General features: G+C 47.0%; 1 protein-coding gene and 1 pseudogene across 4 annotated transcripts in view; both read left to right on the top strand.

Moving 5' to 3' along the window:
• LOC146790006 (uncharacterized) overlaps positions 1–19,212 on the top strand; it is a 195,658-nt gene that overhangs the window by 25,577 nt on the left and 150,869 nt on the right. The gene's annotated exons all lie outside the window — the stretch shown is intronic.
• LOC146790009 (18S ribosomal RNA) overlaps positions 17,998–19,212 on the top strand; it is a 1,808-nt pseudogene continuing 593 nt past the window's right edge.

The raw sequence follows: 19,212 nt of genomic DNA, 5'->3' as shown, positions 1-19,212 counted from the left end.
AGGAGCTCGAGGGGATTTGAATCCTCTCACGCTCAGTGAGGCCTTTGTTTTATTCGTTAGAATATTCTGCCATCTAGTGGTGGAATGGTATAATAGTAGCAGGCTATACCGGCCATTAAAGGCCTGCCCCACTTTCATGCTGGAGCGGGCCTTTAATTCTGGATAGCCTGCTATGGCTGGCTATTAGGCTATATTAGAAAATGTTTGAGCACTCACTTGAAGACAATGGAGTAGCTCCGGGCTTCTAATGGCTGGTAAAAACCCAGAGCTCCAACATTCCAATGTTTGCCTTTCATAGCAAGAACTGTGGACAAAGGCCTCACAGAGCCCGAGGGGTTTTCACCCCCCCTTGGACTCTGTGAGGCCTTTGTTTTACTAATTGGAACATTCTGCCCTGATGGGGCGAACTGTTCTAATAGCCATATATCCCACCTTAGCTGTGCTATTGTCCATTAAAAGCCACCTCCTTTGTAAAGGGCCTTCAGCTTTGACTTGGGCCTTTAATGCTGGATCGGGCCTTTGATGGCCGGTATAGCCCGCTATGTCGGGCTATGGCGAGCTATAAGGCTATAATAGTCCCCTGATACTCAGTGAGTGGTTTACATTTTTATTCACTGATATAATATGAAGTAGCACAAGTTGGCCAGGGTCGGACTGGGACACAAAATAGTCCCAGTCACCAAACAAAAAATATAGTGTCCCACATTTGCAAATTAGGCCAATTTTGAGCATGTAAACACATGCTGTATCGGTATTTTTTGCAAGATTTGAGAGACTGCATACACTTGTGTTTACTACAGGCAATCTTCGGGGTAATATCAGGGAAATCAGCAGTTAAAAGTGGCATACCTGGACATAAAACAGGCCCAGCAACTGCTAGAAAAAATGACTGGCACACACCTTTCAGACCAGCTCATCGGGCACAGCCTAATTGCCCTATAGCCTGATAGCCTAACATGACAAATTCACTTCTAGAGTAACTACGTATCCCCGTTCTCCAAGGTACTGTTTAGCATTAATGTGTACCAGACCTTCAGCCTCCTAATAGCCAGAGAGATAACTTTCAGGATTGAACAGATTACCTTCCTTTCTACCTGGACCTCTTGGGAAACCACAGAGAAAAGTTGAATGTCTTTCCAACATTCGTGCAAACACGATAATGGATGCACTCACAAAAAAAAAATCTGATTGACCATTTTAAAATTTTGGACTGCAAAATAGGATCATACTGAGCCTGGAGTAAATTGTTGAAAATTCAAAGATAAAACTTAAACACTGGTCATGAACATGAACTCCCAAATAGAATCAATTTGGAGATCTTAAATTGCAACCACCTCTCATTGGAGCTGTGCTGGCAAGGCATAGGGTCTGATTCACAAACTGCACTCTAGTATGTTCTGTAGTGCTACAGTTTTACTACAAAACCAACTACATTATGCTATTCACAAACTTAACTTTTGTAGTAACTTATCCTTTTGTAGTAACATACACCTCTGTAGTCAGTCTTTACCTCCATTATTTAAGTGGTGCTTCTAGGCAATACGTGGTAGTAAGGTTGCCATTATCCTTGGAACCATAGCACACAGATACTTCTGTGTGCTTGCTGAATTGCCAAGGAACTCCTATTTCAACTTTGACTTTCAAGGCGTTGGCAGGTTTACAGTCGAATCTTAATCTTGGAGGATGTGTAGTATTTCAGTTAGAACTTGTATCATGACAATAAATATAGGGCCAAATGTATGACCATTAAGTTTAGCGAGTCGCAAATTGCGCAAAATTGCGACTTGCTAAACTTAATGTACAACAGTTTTTCAGACAATGTTTGCAATTCCCAATGGGGTGGCAAGTTGAATGCTTCATGAATATTAATGAGGCTGTCGCATTTAAAAAGATAAATTAATCTTTTCAGTTTCATGTTTTAAGGGCAGGCACTGGTCCCTGGGAGCAATGCCTGCTCCTAAAAAAATATTTACGCACCCATTCACAAAGGTGAAGGAGTCCCCTGGGGGCCCCTTCCCGTTTACGAGTGGTTTACCACCTACTTGAAATAGGTGGTAAATTGCAAGTATTTTGTGGCCGAAAATGTGGTCACAAAAAACAGTACATGGCATGGCTACTCGCTATTAGGAAGGGACGACCCTTCCTATAGCGAGAGTCGCAGATACTATTTTGCGAGTCAGTGACTTGCAAAATAACATTTGTACATGCCTGGAACATTTCTTGCGTTTGCAAATGGGCCGATCTCCCGTTTGCGGCCGCAAAAAAGGGTTGTACATCTGGCCCTAAATTCCCAAGCAATGTTGCTCTTTTTTCATAGAGAAAAATACCTTATACTTGTTAAGTTCAAATGCTTAGGGCCTGATTAAGAATTTGGCGGTTTTGGGACTTCCGTACGGTCGTTGGTGGTCCAACCGCTTCCTCTTCGGCAGTCTGACCACCTGATTACGAGGTTTGGGGTGAGACAGCCACAAGACCGCCACAAGACTCCCACAAACAACAGGATCTTGGGTCCTGCGGTGGGGATAGTGGCGGTCCATGAAAGCAAACCCCGCCATGAAAAAGTCAGCGGAAAGTCAGGGAAGGGGCCACAGAAAGGGCCCCAGGCAATTCAGTCCCTTGGGTACTGTTGCTGGGGCCACATCTTGTGCCCCCTATGCCTGCACTGTCGCTTGCGCACTGTTTACCATGAACACCATAGTGAATGACAACAGTGCGCCCAACGTTCAAGTGGTGCTGCACTGCAGTGATATTCTTCATGCTCACTCTGTGAGCCAAAGCATGCTGCCGCTGTGGAACCGCCGCCGCAAAACTGCTAGCCCCGCGGCATTGTAATACGGCAGTCAGGATGCCTCTAACTTCACGCCATTCTCCCGACTGCCACCTCTGCAAGCTGGCAGTCTGCCTGCACAAGTTGTAAACAGGCCCGAAGTAATAGCTTCAGGAAGATTCATTGCATCATTGACAGATGTGCGTAATTGATGGCAGTGACTGAGTTACTAACTCTGTACTTTAGTCGCCCCAGCACATGTTTTTTGGCAAAAATCAGTAATTGTAAGCGTAATACTATAGTGCTTGCTATACGTTTTGAAGGGTAAAGTATAGTAGTGTGTTATGTTCTTTAGTTCATGGGTGCATGAATTGCACAAAGCTTTCAGCAGGTCATATATATGGTTCACACTGCATGAGCACTGTCTGTGCTGGACAGCTGCCTCTCTCTTTCTCAGTGCATTAATTATTTTTCTTTTTTAAATGTATTTATTAATTTTGATGAAACATAAAACAACTACAATACATACATTGCATGGGTAGAACCACACTTATACAGTCCGTATGATGACATAAAATACATGACAGTATACATTTCACTCCGATATACGTAGGCCTGCATTTATAAGTTATTACTCATCAGTTATACAATACATCCTACAGACAGCTATGTTCTTGTTTTGCCTCATAGCAGCTCTAAGTCTACATGCATCTAGTGCGGGTTAGAGCAGTTGGGTATTATGCATGGTGTCTATTGGGTGCGCGAGTAAATACACCTTAAGGGGGTCCCATAGTACCTACCAGGGTTGTATGGTATATTCAGAAATAAATATAAAAGTTTAGGAAGAATAATCATTTTGATAAGAGAGATGCGGCCTGCCATCGATAAAGGGAGTGAGACCCATCTCATAACACAACTAGTGATGGTCTCTAGTGCTCTGCCATAGTTTAACCGCATCAGCTCAGCGCATTCATTGGTGATAAATATCCCCAAATACTTCACCTCCGCATCACACCATTCTAATGGAAAATCAGGGGTGAATCTCGTTGCAGAAGTAGTGAGTGGAAAGATCTGGGATTTCGTCCAATTTATATGTATTCCAGAGAGCTCCCCAAAGCTGATAAATTCTCTCTATAGGATTAAAGTTCTGTTGGGGAGTTCTAAGAAAGAGTGTAATGTCATCTGCATATAATGAGATGAGTACAGGGCGCAGCTGACAACTCAGAGCTTTGTCATGGTGGTGCTGTCTTATTCTGGCCGGAAGGGTCTCAATCGCAAGCGCGAGTAATAGGGGGGAAAGTGGACACCCTTTAAGGTCCCCGTGTAACAGAGAAAGGCAGTGAAATTTGGCCATTGATGAGAACCCTGGCCACTGGAGAGGTATATAAGAGGCATATCCATGCCACAAACTCACTAGGCATCCCCATGTTTTGCAGTATGGTGAATAAGTAATCCCATTCGACCGCATCAAAGGCTTTCGTGGCGTCTAAAAAAACCCGCAGCTAGAGCCAATTTGGGGTCTATATTTTGTTTATAGAGAATATCGTACGGAGGTTGTGAGACGTTGCTCTCCCCGGGATAAATCCGGCCTGATCAGGCAGCACTAGTTTTTCCATCAAAAGGCTGTGTCTGTTGGCCAATATTTTGGCGAGAATCTTGGCATCATTGTTAATTAAGTATAACGGTCAAATCGCATGTCATTGCGGGTTTACCTGGCTTTAGGAGCGACGTAATTTGTGCCTCTCTCATAGTGCCTGGAAGTATGCCTGTTTCCAGGGCCTCCTCCTAGACCATTTTCAATATAGGAACCAGTTGGTCAATGTAAGTTTTGTAAAAGTCTGTAGGAAGGCCATGTGACCCTGGGGCCTTCCCCGACATCATCTGCATGATTGCAGCACGTATTTCATTGCTCTCGAGGGGAGCGGTGAGGAATTCCCTCTGTGTATCCCCCAACCAACCGATGGCTATGTCCTTCAGATAACTTGGGAGATCAGGTGGCTGTTGTCTGCGAGTGCTATATAAATTGGTATCGAATGTAGTGAAAATCCTAAGGATCTCTTGGCTGTCCCTGTAACGTGTCCCCTCGTCATCTAGAATCTCTATTGTGTGATTTGAGAATCATGGTTTGCTGACTGTCTCCGCCAATGCTCTGCCTGGTCTCTCGCGTATCGCCGTGCCACAAAATATTTCCCCCTAAAACGTGTTTCTCTCTCTGCAGTGTGTTTGTACTCCGTGAATTTATCCCTGAATGCTACTTGAAGCACACTGTTTGCATCCCAACCCATCTCACCCTCAAGCTTCTTAAGCTCGTCCTCTAAATTTCGCAAATTGCGTCTGATGTCCCGCAAGACCCCAAAGCTTTTGACGATACAGGAGCCTCGCATAGTGACCTTAAAGGCCTCCCATACCGTGCCCATATGTGTGACTGAACCTATGTTTCTCTGGAAGAAATCTATGATTTCTTGTTCTAGTTCTGCCAAAAGTGGTGTCCAATAAAGCCTCTGGCACTAGCTTCCAATTCTCCGAATGAGTGTTCAGCGCTGGATGGATTATCACCAGCCGCACCGGGGCATGATCAGAATAGGTCTTGGCCAGGTGCTCTGTGGTGACTATCCATGGGCCCACTCCTCCGGTCACAACCCAATAGTCCACCCTAGCCCCGGTGGCGTGCATTGCCGTATAATGTGTACCTTCCCTTTTTAAAGGGTGAAGATGTCTCCAAGCATCTACCAGGCCATTATCAGAGAACATGTCTAACAAAATGCCTTGTATTTTAGTATAGTGATGTGGAAGGGGGTTGAATCTATCAGTGGTTGGATTGAGGGTTGTGTTAAAATCCCCTCCCCAAAGTATATGTGTGGATCCTAATTCCAGATGTTTCCCCCACAGCGTAGTGTAAAAATCCGGGTCATCTACCTTCGGACTTTAGCAGCACACCAGTGTAACCAACTGTGATCCCAGCCTTCCCCACATCATGCAAAATCTCCCCCCGGAATCGCAAAACATTCCACACAGAATACATGGAGTATTCTTCTTAAAGAGGGTCACCGTACCCCTAGAGTATGTTACCTAGCTGGGGAAAAATACAACGTACAATAACAATGACGGGTACCCAGTGACAAGGGGTATTCGATCCAACCTTTACACCGGTTGACTTAACAAAAATCAGATTGCGCATTTGGAATAATAATGGATTGGCAAATCAGTTGGAGGATCCAGATACACTGAGTTATATAAAATCATTTTACCTGGTATTATTACAAGAAACCTGGGAAGAGAACAAGATAGCCATACAAGGATATACATCACATATTGTCCCAGCTGTCAAAGGGTCAATTTTTGGCCATGGCTCAATACTTACCGTAGGAGCAATAGTAGAGATTAAGGCTAAAATTTCAGCTCCAAGTGCCATTCAGGCAATAGCCATAACAGCTAAAATTAATCAGGTAGACCAGCTACTTATAATAATTAACATATATATATATATACATCCAAAGCATATGCAGAAAGCGGCTAAAGAATTGGTTCAACGAATTGGTAAGAATAATAGAAGAATGGGACACTGAGAACCTAATTCTAGCAGGCGATTTCAATCTTTTTCTCCTGGGATCAGCCTCAGAAAATGAGTTAGCTCAGGAACTAAATATAGCGTGGGGGATACCAAATCAGCCCCAACAGTCATAATTAGACAAACAAGATGTTCAATCAATTTACTTAAAGATCTGGAACAATTAAACCTGAGGGTGTTGAACGGGCGATTTAAGGAGGACAACCCACCAGCACCAACTTTCCACTCAGCGTCTACTTCCTCCTATTTAGATTTTACATTGGCAACATTCCCCCTGTTTGACAGCATAGTGTCATTTAGATTGAGTGAAAGCGTACAAAGTGAACATTTACCGCAAGAAGTGACGCTAAACGTAATCAGAGGAAACCATTTGGAAGAAAGGATAAGTGCGGGCACCGAATACACCTCGGACTTTAAACAAATAAAGTGCAAGCCCGATAAAATTGAAGAGCTATCTAATAATGCAAACACATTAATCAATCGTGTAAACAATCTGAAAGCGAACCCCAAAGAGGCCTGGGAGGGTTTCTCAAAGGGGCTTGGGATAAGGTTTGACACAAAGATGAGAATCTATAAGGGGAGATCACGGGTCCCTGTTACAGGGACGGCAATCCTTTGTGAAATAAAAAACCTTAAACAGAACATAAGTCAAGCCATAAGGCAGCAGCGCACACAACCACAATGTCTAGTCCAGCAAAGCAAGTTACGGCAATTGAAGGCAAAATTAACAAAGAGGATTTGGGAAAAGAAAAAACTTCTGAATGAAGACTTATGGGTAAAAATCTTGCACGATTCGAAGCTTAAAAATAGTGCCCATTTTTGGCGGACAATAAATAGCCTACAACAACCAGAGCATCAAGGTATAAATTGACACATTGCAGAATCTGACTGGGCACTCCATCTGTGCAATCACTTTAATGATATTTATCAAGAGGGGAATTATCCCGAGGAAAGCATGTGGACTACCGAGAGGAACGGGAGAGATAAGAACTCGGACAGCATGACAAAAGGAACGATGAGGACAAGAGACATGATAAGAATCGGAGCAAACAAAAGGACCTCGGGGTGGAACGCACAATGTTCTTTAAACCATCGTCTTATAGCAAAAAAGATAGTATCGAAATAACAGCAGCTTGGATCAAGCGACAAATCTCTAAAGGGAAGGTAGAAGGAGCCCCAGGACCAAATGGAATTCCACCAATACTGTATAAGTATGATGTAGAATTATCATCCTGGGCATTGTCTAAACACATCATCCCCGTAACTCAAACAGGATTTTGTAAAGTGCATGGCACCACTACTAACATCATGGCGCTAACTTTGTTGATCGACGCGGCCAAGGCTGGAAAGAATTAGCTATTTTTGTGTTTTATAGATTATAGCGCAGCGTTTGACCACGTAGATCGAGCCAAACTGTGACAGAAGCTGGAACAGTGGGGGATACCTAAGCCTCTCCTCAATCAGTTGACATGTTATTCACAGATACCATGGTCCAAATTAAGCTGGGAACTGGGACACACCTCTCACGGCGAATCAACACCTCCAAAGGCCTAAAACAAGGGTGTGTACTAGCTCCCATGCTTTTTAACCTTTTTTTAGCAGACCTCCCAGGGCAATTGGGTAATAGTATATCGCATACCCAACGCCTGGGAAATATCTTGCTGTCCAATCTCCTATTTGCAGACGATCTGGTTCTAATAAGCCAGACCCCAATTGGCCACCAACATCTGTTGGATACCACTAACAAATTTTCGCACTGTAATGGCGTATATATTAATTTAAAGAAAACAAAAATTATGGGAGTGAATTACAACAAGGCCAAGAAAATACTGTGGTACCTAGATGGGAGTAGTCTAGACCGGGTAACCGACTAGAAGTATCTTGGAGTTCTACTCGACAGTAGAGGCTCGTATAAACCCCAATTGGAGGCCTTGAGACGGAAGGGCACTATGTGCTGCCACGCAATGAAATCCTTGAAGAAAGTCCTACCAGATCCAACGTTAGATCCCCTATTACAGGTAATTCGAGCACGTCTGCAGCCGATGCTCACATATGGGAGTGAACCAATACAAGGAAAAGATGTGACTGTTTTAGACAAAACAATTGGTAGGTCATATAGAACAATCTTTCGGCTACCAAATTATGTGTCACCTGCCCAAATACGCCTGGAATTCAGCCTTCAGAAGCAATCTGTGGAAAGAAGGGGTGCCTACATAAAAAGCTGGCACAAGATCAGAGGCTCGGAGCAGGGATCCCTAAATGCACATCTGTGGGTTGAACTGCTACATCGAGAGAACTCACCCACCAGAGAGTACCTGCTAGAATCATTGGAAAGGCTTGAATTGATTAACCTCTGGGTTACCCCCATAGATCATGAGAGCTTCAAAAAGGTCGTAACTAAAGTAACAAAAATGATATCCTCAATAGAAGATAAGGAAACTTTGGCCAAACGGGCTCATGAATGGACTGTACTTAATGATTATGCAGCTCTGGTGCCACAAACTTATTTAAAAATGGGGGTTAAACAAGAGATAAAACACAAATTCTTAAAATTGCCTTGGGTATTAGACCAATTCTCCCTCACTTGCCGTCATGAAAAAGGAGATTGGAGGAACAGTCCTGTCGTCTTTGTGGATCAGGAAAAGAGGATCTAATACACATAATCTGCATCTGCCCAAGCCTGTTAGATATAACGCAAACCTTGCTTCGACCAACATTTAACCAGAAGGGCATCAGGTCCTGCAGGCAGGCAGTAAAAATATGTTTTAACCCAGAGGAGATCCAATTAAACTGCCGATTCACAAAGTATTTTGATAAAGTGGCAGAAATGCTTAAGCTCTTGATACAAGTGACAGCAGAACAGAAGATATCTGGCTCACCCTGATTGAGCATTTTAATAGTCAATAATAATTGCACTTTTTGCACAAGCACTTTTATTCACAATTTTCTATATACGTTATAAGGCTTGATCAGAAACTGTGAAGCATTGGCATTCTGTTCATATTTTCATACATTACAAAAAGGCTGAACAGACAAAATTATTGAGATTCATTTCGCCCTCTACTTAAAACACAATAGTTGAAAGACTGGATTTTAAAGGTTATAGTGTGAACTGTGATAATGGTTTTTATCTTCCTTTGTTATCCTTTAACTTGTATTGTCTCAATGGGTTCTTTTTATTTTGTGTATATATATATATATATATATATATATATATATATATCCATCCAACAGTTTGCCTGTAGAACTTTGGCAACTCACTGAAGTAACACAGCAGCACTACACAGACCATCAGGCCACAGGGGTGGCCACGCCCACCTGGGCGGGGACTTATTGCTTCAAATGTAGTGCGCGAACACTGCCATTTTCAATCACTACATCCCAGCATCCCATGAGGAAGTGCTCTCCAAAGCACGAAACGCGTCGGGAGGGAATATGAAGTTGCCGCGATGTCTGCTCACTGTGACTGCCTTCGTTTGAATAAATGGTGTCAAGATAAGAACTTACCTGAGTGGTGTCCTCTCTCTACAGGCAAACTGTTGGATGGATTTATGCGGCCCCGCCTGAGCCGCGAGAGTGACCCCGCTGCGCTAAGCGCAGTCCTGCTGAAGTGCCACATGCAGTCCAGCCCAAAGGTCAGGCGAGTGCGATTCAGCGAACCAAGTGACAGCGCAGAGACTGGCATGCTGCGAGCACACCCACTGGGGATTTCATTGATAGAATGTTTTTTGAACTTTGGCAACTCACTGAAGTAACACAGCAGCACTACACAGACCATCAGGCCACAGGGGTGGCCACGCCCACCTGGGCGGGGACTTATTGCTTCAAATGTAGTGCGCGAACACTGCCATTTTCAATCACTACATCCCAGCATCCCATGAGGAAGTGCTCTCCAAAGCACGAAACGCGTCGGGAGGGAATATGAAGTTGCCGCGATGTCTGCTCACTGTGACTGCCTTCGTTTGAATAAATGGTGTCAAGATAAGAACTTACCTGAGTGGTGTCCTCTCTCTACAGGCAAACTGTTGGATGGATATATATATATATATATATATATATATATATATATATATATATATATTCACTGAAAAAACCATAGGTTTCACACACGTTATAGTCAGGAATTAGCATTTAAAAAACCTTCCAAATTCACTTAAAAAAACATAGGTTTCACACATGTTATAGTTAGGTGGATATTTCACTCGTAAAAAAACAATGAAATTCCCCTGTTATAGTTAGTTCAGATAACTATAACTCGCGCGTGTATTAGAATGCTAAACAATGGTCCCGAATCCCCCCCCCACCCCTCCACAACAGCATCCCAATCATGCTGGCATCACATTTCCCTCCCAACAACCCAAAAACACAACTCATTGCAGATCTGTTAAGATTGTCTGAACTATTTGGGGGAATGCCCTTAGGGGAACGTTAGGGGCACTCTAGTTCCTCCCTTTCCCAGCAGCCACTGGTATAACCTCCCATTAGTATGGGGAGAGGAAGGGGTGCTCGGTATAGTCCATGTTATAGTCCCAGTATCGTAATTACCCTCAACCCCTCTCACTGCATGTCCCCATAGCTACTTATCTGATTCCTGCATCGTATCAACTGTCCACCAGCCGGCATAGGCTGTCTTGCACCAACTGGGAAAAAGGACCCCAGACTATGCAGCATTTTCCAAAACCTGCTGGAGGGGGTAATAAAGTCTCTCTATCCGGCATCTGTCCCTTAAGTTTCATTCCGCCATGGGGAATGTTGATCTGGATTGGTCCTCTTTCGTTTCCCGGTGTGGTGCTGGTCATGTGGTCCGTTTAAAAAAGTCCTCCACTTGCTGCTCATTTGTAAAGAAGTATTGCCTGCCCTGATGCGTGACTTGCAGGCAGGCCAGGTATATGAGCGCATAATCAGTTTGGGGCATATGCATCAACATTAGCATTTGCGATTCCTTATTAGCGAAAAATAAGGAATCGCTAATAAGGAATAGCAAAAGGCTATGCATGTAGGAATCGCTATTCAAATAGCGATTCCTTAACATTCCTTATTACCGAATCGGTAATACCGAATCGGTAATAAGGAATACCTACCCATTCATTCCTATGGGCTTGGAGGCCCATAGGAATGAATGTAAAGCCATTCTGTATTAGCGATTCGGTATTACCGAATCGCTAATAGCTGGAGCACTTTCAAGGGTGCCAGGGTGTCAAAAGGACACCCTGTTGCACCCCTGAAAATGATATGTGCACATATGTTGCACACACACATGCTCTAAGGGCATGTGTGTGCGCAACATGACACTTTGAAAAATGCACAAAAGTGCATTTTTCAAAGTTTTAGCAAATTACCATGCAGTTCATCTTCATGGTAATTTGCTCCCCTTATTAGCGAAATCGCTAATTTTTTACCTTTGATGCATTGCATTTAAGGAATCTCACTTTGGGATTCCTTAAATGCAATCGCTATTTAAGGAATCGGTATTTAAGGAATCCCTATTTAAAGAATCGCTATTTAAGGATTCCTTAAATACCGATTTCTGCTTTTGGGTTGATGCATTGGGATTGGGAATTTTTTAGTTAATACCGGGAGCTAATAAGGAATCGGTATTTTACCGACTGGATTTTGGGTTGATGCATAAGGCTGTTTGTGCCTTACGAAGTTTCTGCCGTAATGAACTTGACCTCGCCTCTTGTACCGCTGCTGTAAAGTCGGGGTAGATGGTGAAATTATTACCGTCAAAGTTCAATTGTCTCTTTTCTCTCGCCAGTTTCAAAGCTGTATCGCGATCACGAAAATTGAGTAAGTGGGCAGTGATCGGTCGGGGATTACTGCCTGGGGGAGGTCTGGGGCCCAGTGAGCGATGTGCTCTCTCTACGATAAGCTGCAGTGAGAAGACCTCAGTGCCAAATGTTTCCCAAAGCAGGCATTCAAATAAATCCTCCATTTGCCCACTGTTCGTACTTTCGGGAATGCCAATAATGCGTATGATGTTGCACCTGCTGCGCGCTTCCAAATCTTCGTTTTTTGCAGCAATTACTTTGAAAAGCTTGTCCATCTGCGCGACTTGTTTTTGCACTTGCACTGTGGCATCTTCAGTATCCGAAATGTGCCTCTTCGTCTCCTTGATGCACTCATCGTGTTTGTCGAGTTTGAGAACAATAGAATCCATGCGACTCTAGTCCATTTTGCTCTCTATAGAAGTAAGGCTTTGTCGCATCTCAAGTAGTAGGCTTTTGACATCATCCTCTTGGGGCATTTCTGGTTCTCGCGTGCGCTCCAAAATCCTGTGCTCCCGGTCCTCAGAGCTGGCGCGTGTGACAACTTTCTTGGTTTCGATTGGCAACTTAGATTGTTTGCCGTCTGTTTTCCCCATTCTAATGCAAATGTAGCACCACTAGAGCAATCCGACCTAAGGGCAGCGGTAGAGTGCGTGTTGCAGTCGTTAAAGGCGTAACCGTGTTCACCGAGTCCAGGTACGGTTGGTGTTGTAACCACGGAGTGACCTCTATCAGTGTGCCTCTTTCTGTTGATTCCCCACCACAACAGTGCCGGTAAGTGTTTTTTGTGCAAGGATATATTGGCCTGGGACTCACTGTCAGACACCCCGCCCGCACTCTTGGATTGGTACTGTGCGCCAGAGCAGGTGCTATCTATCTGGTGCTGGCTGTGTATTGGGTCCTTCCTCACCCTAGCACATCAGGAGGATTTTTCCCAAAAATGCTTGCAATGCAGGTCTATAATATCTGGCTGGGAAGGGAGCTCCCACTTGTCAGCCCATGCATATTTCTCCAATTGCAGTGTACGATAGCCACGTGTATCCCTATGTGGCTGCAGTGGTGTGAGAAGGCAGGCACGGGAATATCTCGGGCAGGAAAGTACCGCTTTTTTTATTATTTAGCCCTTCAGCTCCTCACCTCGATGTGTAGGGATCATACATGCTAAGCGGGTCTGCTGTCGGCCCTCCGTGTGTAGCGGGTGAAGCTTCGTAGGCTGAAACGTGTGTACCGCCGCCTGGCCACCACGTGTGATCCCCGGGGCTCAAGCACTTTCCGAGGCCGACTGTGCTTCCAGCGGTGATCACCACGAATCTGGCGTCAGTAAGGAACCAGACCGCGGTTGCATCTGGCATACCGCGTTGCAGCCGAAACGGGGATCGATGTATGCCCGAGAGGCTGATGAGCAAGCAATTATTATTTTCATTGCATTCTTTCGCCTGGGAGCCGGATAAATTGGCGGTTAATGCCGCCGAGCAGCCAGAGCCTCATTGCCGTGCGGCCATGTTGCTCGTGCGCCACCTAGTGCCCCCCTTTCTCAGTGCATGATTTGGGGAAGCAGAAGTTCCAGTTCCTGGTGAAAGGGAAATGTGTGGGAAGACAACTCTGCGTAGCCATTCTCTGTACAGGTGCACATAGCACTGTCCAGGAAAATGTGAACACTGAATAAGGCTAAAGGGGCAAACTTATATCCCGAAATAAAGGCAGTTCCAATCCAACCAACTCACTACTCCAATTTATAGTGGGAACCAAACTGGAGGAAGCCAATTATTTTAAATGTCATTTGTTTCAAGAGCCATACAGTTTCATAGTAGCCAGCCAACGGTGAACCTTCACTTAGATTGTACATTGGAGTCAAACAACCTCTTTCTAATAGGGCACTGTTGCTAGGCAAAGCAGTGATAGGAATAGGGTCGGTGGGCAAATATACTAAATATTTGTTTATAGATGTGCAGCTTTGGCCATGCCCCTGGTCACAGTTTTGTTCAGATGTTGTTTTTTTTCAGCTGGCCTGCTGGAACTGGCTTGATTCAAGGAAGATGAGCATAATGCGTAGTTTCTGCTCCTTTCAAGTGCATGTGATTGTTTTTTAACTTGAGACGCACTCTTCGCTTTACAATGTTTTCTGCAGCGAGGGGACGAAAGGAAAGAGCAGAGTAAGGGGGCAGACAAGGAAAGGAGAGATAGCTGCTTTATCTACCACTGAGCCCTAAGGAGCACTCTACAACGTTAAGGAGTTACATATATTCCGGAGGTGCCTGGCTTGGTGCTACCCCCTCTTAGGCATTCAAGCACTACTGTCACATACACCAGAGGCAACCTGGGCAGCTTCAGGGGTGCAGTCATGAAAGAGTACACCGGATTACACATGGAAACCCGATGTGCAGTCTCCCCACTAGGGTGCCTGAAATAGGGCATATCACTCACACTATTAATCAGATGCCACCATCTGTCATCCATTTCATGACCATAGTCAAGGATATGGAATTAACTCGTACCAAAAGAAGTAAACTTTCGGTGTTATACTGTCACCCAATAAAGCTAGCATTCTGTTGGTGAATAATGGGAAAAATCCTATTGTGCGCTTGTTAGGGGACTCTTAACAAGAGTCTCCTGCACAGAAAAACATACCTGGTTAATCAGAATGAAAAATGAGAGGGATGTCACTTGTCCGCTAAACTAAAGAACTTTAACCCTACACCCAGGCTGTTGTTATATTATGTCATGGTTCACAAGTAGTGCCACTAGAATTATGTGGCAATTTGACTAAATTGTGCGGCAATAAACGTCAGATTGTGTGGCATAATGAGGTGTCATATTATTTCATTATTTTGTCATTTTAACACACAAAAAATATTTTGAGAGATTTCTAAATTACATCTAGAAGATTATTATAAAACAAACAGATGTATAATGCCAAGATACTGAGAAATGCTGATGATTTTACACAAATTCTCTTTTATCATCAGTTCGTCTCCCTGTGTGCATAGCGAAATGGAAAAAAAAGTCTGTAATTTGTATCTGAGAAAGTTGGCAGCTCTAGGTGCAGAGCTATTGTTTCACTCAGGATTGGTTCTTTCAACTCCGTAGAGTATAACAAATCTCTAGTAAATTGAGAGAACCAATGAACTTTTTTATTCCAATCACCTCAATATTCATAATACCCTAAGAGGCGCCTAAATGCAGAGTTATATGAACTTTTAATTCCTTCCAACCATAGAGGTATGTAAACTTCTCTTTGATTAAGTCATAGCTCGGTGGCCGGCTCTGTAGGATTTTAACCTGTCTAGATTTTGTCTATCTGCCAGTGCAAATTGACTGGTTGCGAAAGACCTTTTGTAGGCTTACCAAAAACCTTCCTTGGACTTATAGCCTGCCCATTACTTACCATTTTGTGCCTTAATAGTAGCTCTCATTTGCTTGCCTTTAATCTGATGAATTACTTTTGTCTTCTTGTGTTTGCAGACCCTAGAGAACAGCATCTTTACCATGCTTTTGTTTGCCTGACTTGTATCTTTCCACTGCTCTTTTTTATGGAACAACTTTTTTCTTCTTGGTTAAGCTCTTCCTGAGAGAGGATGTGTTATCTAGTTCTCCTCCTAGTGTGCTTCTCCAGCTACTAAATACTCCTTGTGCTCTGTCTTGCTGTGTCCATAGTGTGCTACTCTCTCTCTCTCTTTCTCTCTGTCTCCTGTGTTTCTCCACACCACGCTCTGCATTCTATGCTGCTCTCCTCCTTGTTGCGCTTCTCCCTGCCACCCCCTGTGTAGATCTCTCGTGTTCTGCTTTTTCACTCCTCGTCGACCCACTCCGTATTAATTGTCTCACCTGCTTCAACATTGTCCCTGCCACTGTGCGGTGCTTTTTTCTTTATTTTAAATTTTTGGAGGGCCAAGCAGCACATGGCTGCCTGCTGCTTCTCCTTACAAAACGCCTTACAAAAAGCGCTTTCTCAGTAGTGAAATATAATTTTTTAAATGTAAATATCTATTTTGGATCACTATATGAAAAAGTGGTACCTACATTATTTTGTTGGCGTGAGCATGCACCATAATACTTGAGCAATGACATGTGCTCATGCGATGAATGCGCGTGCATACGTCATCACGCATGCCCGTGCCCACTAAAGGATGCAGCCAGTGGCCAATGTAATAGGGCTGGGCGTAGTTGGCGTAGCGCCACTATGCAGAATTTTGGAAAAAATGTGTGGAAAATGAGCGCACGTCCTGAGGGTCCGTGTGCCCGGGACAGGGGTCCCTCATGCCTGGGCAGGCTCCCCGATCTCCCCGGCCTGATTGGGTTGAGAAGCAGGTACCGGCACCGGGGCCTGGGTTTCAGTCAGGGCCTGGGGTTTGGGAGCCCCCGTCCTGCGGCCTTCCAAGTGTCCCATCTGCCTGGGACAAGGGTCCCTGGTGCAGAGCCCCGGAGACCTGCAAGACTCCATGGGTCCCGGGCAGTCCTCCCCCGGGCGGCTGGCCCCAGGAGCGCCTGCGGGCCTCCTCCTCCCCCGGGCGGCTAGCCCCAAGAGCGCCTGCGGGCCTCCCCATGCCTGAGGCCCAGCGTGGGGTCACCAAGCCCCTCCCGAGCCCTGCAGCCCTGGAGCCCTGCAGCCCTGGAGCCCTGGAGCCCTGCAGCCCCCGAGCCCTGCAGTCCCCGAGCCCTGCAACCCCCAAGCCCTGCAGCCCCCGAGCCGGGGTGGGCCTCCCCACCCCGGGCTCCGTCCTCAGTCCCGCCGCGTGGCAGGGTGCCTGGGATAGTGTCCGGCGGGCCCGGGGAGGTTTCCCCTGTGCCTCCGGGCCTGGGAGCCCTGACTGGGTCCAGGGGCCCCACTGGGCCCTGGGTCTGGTGCTCCAGCCTCGGACCCCGTCCCCCGTCCTGCCGGCCCACCAAAGGCCTGGGACGGGGTTCTTTCGTGCACGGGGAGCCTCCCCACCCCAGGCTACGTCCTCGGTCCTGCCGCGTGGCAGGCTGCCTGAATGAGGTCCTGCGGGCCCAGGGAGGCTTCCCCTTTGCCTCCGGGAGCCCTGGCTGGGTCCAGGGGCCCTGCCGGACCCCGACACATGTACTCCAGCCCTGGGCCCCATCCCCCGGCCTGCTGCCCTGCCAAATGCCCGGGAAGGGGTTCCATGGTGCCCGGGGAGCCTCCCCTTGCTCGGCTGGGTTCAGGGGCTCCCTGCGGCCCCGGGGAGGGTGGCCTCCCCACCCCGGGCTCCGTCCTCAGTCCCGCCGCGTGGCAGGGTGCCTGGGATGGTGTCCGGCGGGCCCGGGGAGGTTTCCCCTGTGCCTCCGGGCCTGGGAGCCCTGACTGGGTCCAGGGGCCCCACTGGGCCCTGGGTCTGGTGCTCCAGCCCCGGACCCCGTCCCCCGTCCTGCCGGCCCACCAAAGGCCTGGGACGGGGTTCTTTCGTGCACGGGGAGCCTCCCCACCCCAGGCTACGTCCTCGGTCCTGCCGCGTGGCAGGCTGCCTGAATGAGGTCCTGCGGGCCCAGGGAGGCTTCCCCTTTGCCTCCGGGAGCCCTGGCTGGGTCCAGGGGCCCTGCCGGACCCCGACACGTGTACTCCAGCCCTGGGCCCCATCCCCCGGCCTGCTGCCCTGCCAAATGCCCGGGAAGGGGTTCCATGGTGCCCGGGGAGCCTCCCCTTGCTCGGCTGGGTTCAGGGGCTCCCTGCGGCCCCGGGGAGGGTGGCCTCCCCACCCCGGGCTCCGTCCTCAGTCCCGCCGCGTGGCAGGGTGCCTGGGATGGTGTCCGGCGGGCCCGGGGAGGTTTCCCCTGTGCCTCCGGGCCTTGGAGCCCTGACTGGGTCCAGGGGCCCCACTGGGCCCTGGGTCTGGTGCTCCAGCCCCGGACCCCGTCCCCCGTCCTGCCGGCCCACCAAAGGCCTGGGACGGGGTTCTTTCGTGCACGGGGAGCCTCCCCCTCAAAGAGTAAGCCATGCATGTGTAAGTACACATGGTCGGTGTAGTGAAAACTGCGAATGGCTCATTAAATCAGTTATGGTTTCTTTGATCGCTCGATCTGTTACTTGGATAACTGTGGTATTTTTAGAGCTAATACATGGCGACGAGCGCTGACCGCCCGGGATGCGTGCATTTATCAGACCAAGACCAATCTGGGCTCGCCCGGCCGCTTTGGTGACTCTAGATAACATCGGGCCGATCGCACATCCCTTTGACGGCGATGATACATTCGTATGTCTGCCCTATCAACGTTCGATGGTACTTTCTGTGCCTACCATGGTGACAACGGGTAACGAGGAATCAGGGCTCGAGCCGGGTGAGGGAGCCTGAGAAACGGCTACCACATCCAAGGAAGGCAGCAGGCGCACAAATTACCTACTTCCAACTTGGGGAGGTAGTGACGAAAGATAACAATACAGGACTCTTTCGAGGCCCTGTAATTGGAATGAGTACACTTTAAATTCTTTAACGAGGATCCATTGGAGGGCAAGTCTGGTGCCAGCAGCCACGGTAATTCCAGCTCCAATAGCGTATATTAAAGTTGCTGCAGTTAAAAAGCTCGTAGTTGGATCTTGGGATCGAGCTGGCGGTCCACCGCGAGGCGAGCTACCGCCTGTCCCAGCCCCTGCCTCTCGGCGCCCCCTTGATGCTCTTGACTGAGTGTCCTGGGGGTCCGAAGCGTTTACTATGAAAAAATTAGAGTGTTCAAAGCAGGCCGGTCGCCTGAATACTTCAGCTAGGAATAATGGAATAGGACTCTGGTTCTATTTTGTTGGTTTTCGGAACTGGGGCCATGATTAAGAGGGACGGCCGGGGGCATTCGTATTGTGCCGCTAGAGTTGAAATTCTTGGACCGGCGCTAGACAAACCAAAGTGAAAGCATTTGCCAAGAATGTTTTCATTAATCAAGAACGAAAGTTGGAGGTTCGAAGATGATCAGATACCGTCGTATTTCCGATCATAAACGATGCCGACTAGCGATCCGGCGGCATTATTCCCATGACCCGCTGAGCAGCTTCTGGGAATCCAAAGTCTTTGGGTTCCGGGGGGAGTATGGTTGCAAAGCTGAAACGTAAAGGAATTTACGGAAGGGCACCACCAGGAGTGGAGCCTGCGGCTTAATTTGACTCAACATGGGAAACCTCACCCGGC

The sequence above is a fragment of the Triturus cristatus genome, chromosome 10 (assembly GCF_964204655.1).
Source record: "Triturus cristatus chromosome 10, aTriCri1.1, whole genome shotgun sequence".
Classification (NCBI taxonomy): Eukaryota; Metazoa; Chordata; class Amphibia; order Caudata; family Salamandridae; genus Triturus; species Triturus cristatus.
This window is presented reverse-complemented; position numbering and strand designations above follow the sequence as displayed.